The following is a 10,980-nucleotide window of genomic DNA, read 5'->3' as shown; positions in this document are numbered from 1 at the left end:
AGTAGGGATTCGAACCCATTCCCAAAACTAACCAAAGTGGAATAGCTGTGTATTACAGCATGAGGTCAGTATTTTCACCACTGACAGATGGAAGGCAAGGCCTATCCTAACCAGAAACCCGATCATTCACCCAAAGGCCCCAGTGGAGCACCTTGGAGGTCTGCACCACATGTTTTATGGGGTGTTGTTCACCTCCATCCATGGATTAAGCAGGTTGAGACCTAATAGTGCCCTTAGACTCCCAGTAACCCTGCCATTTGGCCCATGCTTAGAATAATGTCACACACCTGGTCCTGTTAAATGGGCTGTTAGATGTCCCTGTCAATCACAGATCAGCACAGCCGCCATGGAAGGATAGCTGCAGGTGGTGGCCCGCATACCTTCACTCAAGATGCAAATTATCGCTATTCTGATCTTGATCCTTCAGAGCAGCTTGCAAGGGGCACCTGTTCAGAGCTGACTGATGACTAGGATATGGGTAGCGACTAGCGTGAAATTCTTGGCTATTCCCATCAAGATAGGGGCCAGGGCTCCCCGAAGGTGAAACTGGACAGGGGCTATTCTTAGTTTACACCCCCATGGTGTTCAATGTGCCTCCAGGAGGTGCGACTGCATCAAACGGCCCCCCAGGAGAGAGATGGTGGTCATGACCAGGCCTAACTTCCCATGCAGGGGCCTGACTATGGGGACTGCCAGTAAAACTTTAACAAGGAGCTAAACCTGCTGATCACCAACAACAGCTAGAGGATATCCAGAGGGGCATGCATTGCCTGAGCCCAATAATGTAATATACAGCTATTCCACCATGGATAGTTTCAAACAGTAACTGTGTCCCCACCTCCTTTAGAAAGAACCCTCCCAGGTTCAGGGCATAGTTCAAGATGCACACCACCATGATCTCCATGAGGATCAAGATCAGGGTAGTGCTAACTTGCATCTTGATTGAAGTTATGCTGCCCACCACCTGCAGCTATCCTACCATGGTGGCTTTGCTGATCTGTGATTGACAGGGGATCATCTTGGTCAGCTCTAAAATGACCTCATGAAATTTGATGGGGACAAGGGCTGGGGCTTCATGAAAGCTACCCTGGCCAGACAGTGATTGTACAACTAGAGCGCTTCTTGACTTCAGTCGCTGGTTGTGGGAGGGGCCCTGGGCCTTCCCCAGGCTTGCCAGGGCTGGGACCACTTGCTTAATGTGAGAAGGGGCAACCATGGCTACTCTCCCTATTGATCCATACCATCAGCTCGGGTTTGTCAAACATGGTGTCCCTGACTCCCTCAGAAAGAACTCCTGGAGGATCAAGATCAGAATAGGGATAATTTGCATCTTGAGTGAAGGTATGCGGCCCACCAACTGCAGCTATCCTTCCATGGCGGCTGTGCTGATCTGTGATTGGCAGGGGAACATCTAACAGCCCATTTAACAGGACCAGGTGTGTGACATTATTCTAAGCAAGGGCCAAATGGCAGGGTTACTAGGCACCATTAGATCTCAACCTGCTTAATCCATGGATGGAGGTGAACAACACCACATAAAACATGTGGTGCAGACCTCCAAGGTGCTCCACTGGGGCCTTTGGGTGAATGATCGGGTTTCTGGTTAGGATAGGCCTTGCCTTCCATCTGTCAGTGGTGAAAATACTGACCTCATGCTGTAATACACAGCTATTCCACTTTGGTTAGTTTTGGGAATGGGTTCGAATCCCTACTTGTGTTAACACATAAAGGCACTCTCTGTTAGGGACTCCAGGCAGTCAGTTTGGCCACAGGAGCAAAGATACTCTGTTTTTGGGCTGTCTCACTAAAATTATACTAAAAAATTTAAAGAATATTTAAGTTTGTATTTGGATATTTATTGTAATTTTACTTAAAATCTTAAAATGGCAAAATCTGGCAAGAAGGAACGGCTGGGATTTTGTTCTCAACTGATTCTAACTACCACTAGGTCCTATTTGAACGCCCAATTGTCCGAATGTTTGGAAAATTTTTTTAATCTAAAGTTCGGTTAAGGAGGGGTGTGGGCACTTAAGAGGGGAAGAAGTGGTTGAATTCAACAATTATATTTTTATTTTAGGCTTAAAAAGAAAAAGTTTTTTTTTATGTGTTGTGGGGTCCTTTTTTAAGGGGCGATTTCTCTTAGGGAGGTAGAGGTACCATTCCAAAAGAAGTTATAAACCTTCCAAGGACCAATGAGAAGCTACATAGTAAAGTAAAAAAAGAACCATATCAGTTCTTAAGCGTCAGAAAGATGGACAAACAGACATCAATATATTTTGTATCATAAATAGTGCTTTAAAGCAGGGAAAGAAAATTTTTTTTTTGCTATTGTTTAAAAGTTATATCCCTGTATAAAAAAGATAGGATGTCCATGTGTTTTTTTCTGTCTGTGCCTAAAGTTCTTGCTAACCGCTGGAGCAATTTGGCTCTCCTTTATTGACCTATCTTTTAGACTGATAATAGGATCAACATATAAAGGAGTAGTTTAGTGTCTATTAATCCTTATATAAAAATAACAGTTTCTGTGTCTGTCTGTTTGAGTGTATATGTGTGTGGGTGTCTGTCGGTACCGAAGATTCTTTATAACCGCTTAACTTTTGGTTCCAGCTTTTCATGGTCCTGAGAAGTTTTGAGTTTAAAAAAAAAATAAGTTCCTACCTAACATTTAAAAAAAACTTTTTCTTTTACATACTACAACTGAAAGTAGGGGAGGGGTCAACTTCCCCCCACTTATCAAGGGCCCCTAGATGCCTCTTAGGGGCAAAACCGCTAGTGATAAAATAATTCTTATCTTGAATTATGATTAAAGTGTTCTTTTTCCATTTTATAAAACATAATTGTAATTATCAACCTCAAAAGAATACAAATAAAGAAAATAGCAAGTGTAACGTACAGATGCAAAGATATATTAATCAGAGCAAGATGGGACAATGGGCTGTTTATTAGACTAGTTCCCATAGTTTAATATAGCAATTTGTTATTCGTTGGCTTAACTACTTAGGGGACTTGTTGCGATTTTTGTTTGGTTGGTTCATTAAATTAAGTGCCCAACATTTCAACCATTAACTGAAACATAAAGAAGGGTTATCCATGTATCATATTTGGGAATGTAAATCAATTTAGCAGTCATTGTCTTATCCCTTTAGATCCCTGATTAGTATGTAACAATGATCAATGGTTCTTTTTTTCTATGTAGCTTCTCATTGGTCCTTGGAAGGTTTATAACTTTTTTAGGAGGATACCTCCACCATCCTAGGAGAAATCACCCCCTAAAAAAGGACCCCATTACACACACAAAAATAACTTTTTCTTTTTAAGCCCAAAATAAAAATCTAATTGTAGAATTCAACCACTTCTTCCCCTCTCAAGTGCCCCTAAAGGCCTCTAGGGGCGTAGCCAGTGAGCCACTAGTACCAAATAAATATATTCTGTATTGTTTTATACAGACTGATGTACAAACAGACATACTCTGATTGTAGAGCTTCTGTGTATATATGTATCTTTATAATAAAGTAACATGTTCTATGTGAGTCTTTGTGCACTAAGGGATCTCACTAACCACTGAAACGATATGGTTCTCCTTTACATGGTAGCTTCTCATATGTCCTGGTAAGGTTTATAACTATTTTAGGGAAGGTTACCATCACCATCCCAAGAGAATTAACTCTCCAAAATAAATATTTTTAACTTTTTGCTTCAAAAAAACTGTAATTGTAAGGGGGGTTCGACTCCCCCCCCCCCCCCAACCCAAGGGCCCCTATATGCCTCTAGAGGCATAGCCGCTGCTAGTAGAGTATCACCTGATATAAAGCAGTAAGGTTTTTTGTCTGAATCTCAAAATTGGGCAATGAATTATGAATAAAAAATCACGCAACCTTTCTTTTTAAAAAAATCAATCTTTATAGTTGATTAATGCAAAAAGTATAAGTTTAAATAAAAAAAAGTCTTTAGTAAGTGCTATTTATTTTTGATGGTAAAAATTTTGCAAAAGACGTTTTATTGCTATGTTGATCAGAAATATGTTAGAATTTGTTGTTAGGTTTTTTCTTAAAATCTTTATATAAAAGGTCTAAATTTGAAAATTATGAATTTTTTAAGGCTTATAGTATGTATATAAGTTGTTTGTATCTTTTAATAAAAAAAAATATTAAAAATTATTTTTTATTTGTTTTTTATTAAAGATTTTCATATTTTTTTCAATTTTTTTTCAGAACTTAAAATTGAAAAAAAACCAAAAGACCCCGCTGAAATATTTTGTCTCCACCTGGAATCATCAAGGATTTATGTCTATTTTCACCCTACATAGGTCCCAGGGCTCGGCACTTACTTTTGTCTTGATTCAATTGTAGCTCACAGTGTCCTTTAACCTTTTCTAAAAATAGAATTAAAGATTATCTTGTATTTAAATACAATAAGGAAGTTCATTAACTCGATCATAAAGATTTTTAATCGGCTTCGAAACCATACTGGAATAGTTATTTCTCGCATCGTATTATAAACGGCTTTCCGCGGATATAGAAAGTACAATTATGAGATTAAAACTAGTTTTTTTAGCCCCGAGGTGCCAAAGGCACCGGCTAAAAAAACTGGTTTTAATCTTATGATTGTACATTTCTATATTCGTAGAAAGCTGGATATAATACGATGCTAGACATAGTTTTTTCGTATGGATGAGAACCGGTTCCTATCCACCGGATTCGAATGAATACGAGAAAAAAAATTATTGGCTCACCTAAAGGAAGATATCTTACACGTTGTCCGGTAATTACACGGTATTCTTTTATTTTTTTTATAATTTTTAAATTTTAACAAGAATGGCAACATTATGCAATAAGTAGCGAATCTCTTGAAATTGATCTAAACACACAATTTCTGAAGTTTTTTTAGAACAGCTTAGGTAAATGTATTACTTTTTTTAAACGAACATTTAAAGTGCCACTAGAGGCCTCTAGGGGCGTAGCCGCTTGTATTGAATACAGAATTCAGTATATTGATTATAAATTATAAAATTCCTCGAAAATATTCTTCCATTACGTCAAAACCATATTTATCAAACATCTGAAAAAAGTAATTTGATTTTAAAAACAAAAAAATACCTTTATATAAAATTGACAAAACTTTTTACAAATTTCTTTTTATATTTTAATGGCATGACAGATAGACAAACGGACCATGTAAATTATATACTGGATGCTTTTTGGGTTTAAGGTAACTTTACAAAAAAATCGGCAGTTTTTATCTGAAATAACAGCCGAGAAAATAACATTTCCCCAAAACATTTTATGGAATGACTGACGGACGAAATTTGTTGAAAAACTTTTTGATACAGGATTATGTCTATGGACATACTTACATTTTTAGAAATTGATTTTAGAGTTGCTTTGCTTATAATATTGTACTTTGTTGTCCCAGGAATCAAAATACCAAAAATCAGATGATTAGATCACATAAAAATTTGCTGTTAAAAAAGTTAAAAATCAACATATTTAAAATGGACGGACGGACATTCTGGTCATGATTTTAGAGTTGCAACACTTTCTAAATCGTACCTAACTACTACAGGAATCACCATGCAAAGTTTGAAATTGATGGGACAATTCTAGCATGCCTAAATTAACGAAAATTAACAGACGTACGGATTAACCGACCCTAATTGTAGAAAAGCTTCGCTTTTTAAAAATATCTTATTTAGTGGTAATAATTTCTTAACATTCGATCTATCCACTTGAATAATTAGAATTCAACTAAATGGAAAAAATATAATAACATATCTATTACGTTTATTTCTCTCTGTTTATAAAGACTTATAAGTTCTTGTATGAAGCATCTCTTAAAGTTCGTTATCCCCTTGTTTAATAATTTTAGTTGTGAAGTCAATCTATCAGTGTTCGTTGTCTGTTTGTCTGTCTGTCATTTACATTCTATGGTTCAGGTGAAAATGCTTCTTCGATTGTTATTTAAGATATCTTTTGAAATTATACTTTACTTTTTCAGGTTTTCTGCTAATATAGATGAAAAAAAACTAATTTTTGTACTTTTTTATTCATTGAATTATGGTTTCTTGATGTGGTCATTAAAAAAAGGTTTTTAGCATGAAAGTTGTATGTTTGATTGTCTTCAGAACGTGTATCTACAATAAAGATATCAGCAGCCTTCGGCACCTCGAGGCTAAAAAAACTAGTTTTAATCTCATATTTGTACTTGCTATATCCGCGGAAAGCCGTTTATAATACGATGCGAGAAATAACTATTCTCTTTGTTTTAAATCTTCGCTGCTAAACAAATGAAAAATACGTTGATCTTGTTTTAGTACCTCAGGACAAGTATGACAACACGTAAAAAGCGAAGCTCAAGAAACCAGAGGTGATCAGAGTTGATAAAATTGAAGAAACAAAAACCGTTGCTGATCTAATACAAAAATGCTTCAAATTGCCGCATCTTAGAGATTTATATTGTCTTTATTTATTATTCAAAGTTTTAATTTCAAAGTTAATTTTAATAATAAATAATTAAATTAACATTTGAAGTTGATTTTATAAATATTACTCTTAATAATTACCCAATCTTTACAGGAATCTTCATACATGGCTTGCTAACGATTACAACATTCCAAAAAATCGTCTAGAGCTCAAAGTCTGAAAGACAGACAGACAAACCCATATCATTAAGTAGAAAAGCTTTGTTGCTAAAAATAAATTATCAAAAACACAAATAATAAGCATTAATACTGATTCATTTGTTAGTAAAATGGCATAGGGTTATTAAGTAGAAAAGTTTTATTGCTAAAAATAAATTATCAAAAACACAAATAATAGGCATTAATACTGATTCATTTTGTTGTAAAATAACACACTTTTATAATTATTTAGAAAGAAGATGTATCAACTTTTTTGCTTTTTATTTAAGATAGCTAGCCGGTTCTTTCAGTAAGTAGTAGATGTAAAATTTTTCATAGAATTCAGATATGCAATCGGTTTTTTTGAAGACCTCTTATTTTTTAAGTAATTTAAGTTTTTAAAAAAAATAATTAAGTCGGTTTTAAGGTACTAAAGCGCAACAAAATAAAAGAAGAAAATGGCCAGTATGAACAAAAATAGTAAGATCTTTAATTTGACACCTTACTTTTAAAATTATGTTGAGTAATTATTGAAAAAATCAATTTTTTTTACCTCGGTTTAATCAAAACTTTGAAGTAAAATATAATCTTCCACAGGCATAAAAAATATGGGTTCATATATAACTTTAGAATCAGAAAAATATTATGAATCCATTGTAAGCTAAATTGAAAAAGTTTTATAAAACTATAATAAAAAATATAAGTTTATTTTAAGAATCATAATTTTCGGCTTTAAAGGGTTGAACAACTTGAAAACTTGAAACTTGAAATAAACCTAAATAAATATACATACAATGAAACAGATATTTTTAAAACACAAGAAACAATGTTATGTAAGTATCACTATTTTCATTGTAGTATCTATTGTATATATTCTATGAACATTATCCTTTTTTTTTGTCAATTCTATTGGTTGAGGTTTTGAGGTTAAGCTTCCCGATTAGTCAATTTTTGAGACTTGTGATTGGCTAGTTTAATAGTTACAATTCAGTGTTACCTGTAAAAAATGATACGTTAGGCCATTTTTATTATTTTTATTTTTTTACTTTTTTCAATTTTGCTTACAATGGATTCGTAATATTTTTCTGATTCTAAAGGTATATATGAACCCATATTTTTTATGCCTGTGGGAGATTATATTTTACTTTAAAGTTTTGATTAAACCGAGGTTAAAAAAATTGATTTCTTCAATAATTACTCAACATAATTTTAAAAGTAAGGTGTCAAATTAAAGATCTTACTATTTTTGTTCATACTGGCCATTTTCTTCTTTTATTTTGTTGCGTTTTAGTACCTTAAAACCGACTTAATTATTTTTTCAAAAAAATTAAATTACTTAAAAAATAAGAGGTCTACAAAAAAAACGATTGCATATCTGAATTCTATGAAAAATTTTACATCTACTACTTACTAAAAGAACCGGCTAGCTATCTTAAATAAAAAAGCAAAAAAGTTGATACACCTTCTTTCGGAACAAGGAAGAATTATTCCATCAAGTATTTGTTAAAATGTTTTTTTCAAAAAAAGATTAAATGTTTAATTTTAGTAGTTACCATGTAAAATAGAGTTACCACCAATAGGAGAATACTAAAGGAACATACAAGAGATCTCATTGGTTGAAATTGTGTATACATTTTGTAACGTAAGGATATCTTATTAGTCAGCTATAAATTGTCGCATATTTAAGGATTAAGCTTTTCCTGGGTAAATTAATTAGTATAAAAATTCTTTCCTTGTATAATGTAAAGCTTATGACAAAACATATATTAAGTTAGTTATGCTATTAATTCTTTTTAAAAAGTTAGCTTTCTAAAATTTTATTGTCGAATTAATTGCAATCTTTTTCAGGAAGAAACCTATATTTAATGTAATATTAATATGCAATCTTTTTTAGGAAGAAACCTATAGAAGTTTATAGTTAATATTGTAACTTAATCAGTAAATCGCCCTATTTATATGCACCTTAAGGAAATAAATCTTATCTTATCTTATCTTATCTATTCGTCTCAAATTTCTTCAGTCCTATCTCGTATATAACAAAATGTAAACAACAAATTTGTCTGCAAAAATTCCCTTTTTAATTTTGTCGAAAAATGGGGTCAGTTTGACTATCTAGATATCCTATGTCTATTCCATGTAATTATTGATTATTAAAGGGATTAGACAATGGACGAATTGATTGGTCTAAATCCTCAAATAGGACAAAAAATTACTTCTGTAAAAATTATTGGTCAAAAAGTTTTGACACCGCTAATTTGAAACCAATCAATATAAGTGCCCAAAGTTTTGGAGCCAACGAATAAGATAGCGTTGTTATAAAACTTTGGTTACAAGTAATTTATAGTCAACAATATTCCCTCCCCCCCCCCCTGCATGTAAACGTTTTCTGACACTTTTTAAAAGCGAATCTTTTCTGTAATTAGGGTCGGTCCGTCCGTCCGTACGTTCGTACGGATAGCTTTTTTCGTTAATTTAGGCATGTTAGAATTGTCCTTTCGATTTCAAACTTTGCATCGTGATTCTTATAGTAGTTAGGTACGATTTAGAAAGCATAGCAACTCTATAATCATTACCATAACGTCCATTTTAAACCTGTTGATTTTTTACTTTTTTAACAACATCTGATTTTTTTATATTGATTCCTGGGACAACAAAGTATAATATTAGAAGCGAAGCAACTCTATAATCAAGTCAAAAATGAATGTCAATGAACATTATCCTGTATTAAGCAGTTTTTAAAAATTGACTTCCAGTTTTGCCTCGACTCTTATACATTTATGTTATGGTTATTCAGTTCTGAAACCATAAAAGTGTTAATGTCCGTTTGTCCTACCGTTTTCAGAGTAACAATCTGTAACGGAGAACTGAATGATGGATTAACGGACAGAGCCTAATTTTATGGAAGCTGCAAAACTCTGCACACAGTAATATTTAGGAATATTTTTAAAAATTAAAATTTGGAAATTTTAGGGCTTTATTTGGGCTAAGTAGTGAAGCTACTCTATAATTGTCATATAATAGTCAGTAGGTTGGTTGACGTCAAAAAAATGAAAACTATTTCTAAAGATTATTATCAAAGTAAAAAAAATATATTAGAGAAAAAAATCTGTTTTGTTTTACATTTCTTTAAATTATTTTTCTTTATTTTAAGTTTGATACCTCCCTTAAAAGATATTTGGACGTAGTTGTTCTCAACTTTACATTTTTTGTTTATTTTTGATGATGAGAGATTATCAAGGATGACATCATCCATAAGTAGCGAAGCTAAAAAATTATGAATGGATATCGGAAAAGATTTACTGTAGAGAAGTGTCATACATAAACATTGAACTTGATGAAATAGGGAAATCACGAAACCTTAAAATCACGAAAACTTAGAAATCTAGGAATCGATCTAGCACCGCAATTAAAAAACAAATCTTATTGAAACTTGATATGAGCATATATTTAATCCCTGATCATTTCAGCCGTCAATCCTGAATAGGAATCGAGAAAATCACGAAAACCTAAAAATCTAGGAATCGATCTAGCACCCCAAATACCAGACAGAAGAACAAAACAATGTATAGATTAGATGGGCATTTGTCATAGGAATCTTCACAGCTGCCTATCTTGAATAGGAGCGGAGAAAATTACGTTACAGACTGACTGACGGACGGACAGACAAAGTGAATTATAGAGTAGAACACGGCTTTTATTTTCTGCCGTTTTAATAACTCAGTTTCATCCTATTGAATTTTGGTCAGCTAAATCTTAGTTTCCGATTTTGTACGTTTCCCTCTCATCCTATCTCAATATTTACCATTAGGTAAAAAAAAAACTTCAAACATTTAAAAAAATCTAAATTTGAAAAGTAAAACTTTTGATTGTATAATGTAAAATAAGTCGTCTTATTATTTATTTTTAAATTAATGATGATGTAGCTGAAAATAGCTTTTGCAGTAGTTGGGTTATCTGTCGTACAACTTCGGAAATTTGGGATTAAATTGGAAATCAATTTTCAGTTGATCTGAATTTTGGCCTAGCTGTGTATCTGTTTAAAAAAATTTAAATGCATGTGTTTACTCCATATTTATTACGATCAATATAAAAGGTACAGGATGCATTTTCTTTCAAGGTTATCTTAAGGTGGGGCTAAGGCGATTAGAGTTATTTAAAAGTAAGCTCTTTGAAGATTCTGAATTATTCTAGAAGTGGGTAGAGATAAAAATATTTTTTTAAAAAATATACTTCAAATGTAATTTCGATTTTTAATGATTTTTCCCGTGAATAGAACCGGTTCTTAGCCATACGGATTTTTTTGTCTTGTATCGTATTATACCCAGTTTTCTACGAATATAAAAATGTGCAATCATAAGATTAAA

This window comes from Acartia tonsa, chromosome 8, assembly GCF_053477335.1.
Source record: "Acartia tonsa isolate MP-2025a chromosome 8, ASM5347733v1, whole genome shotgun sequence".
Lineage (NCBI taxonomy): Eukaryota > Metazoa > Arthropoda > Copepoda > Calanoida > Acartiidae > Acartia > Acartia tonsa.
This window is presented reverse-complemented; position numbering follows the sequence as displayed.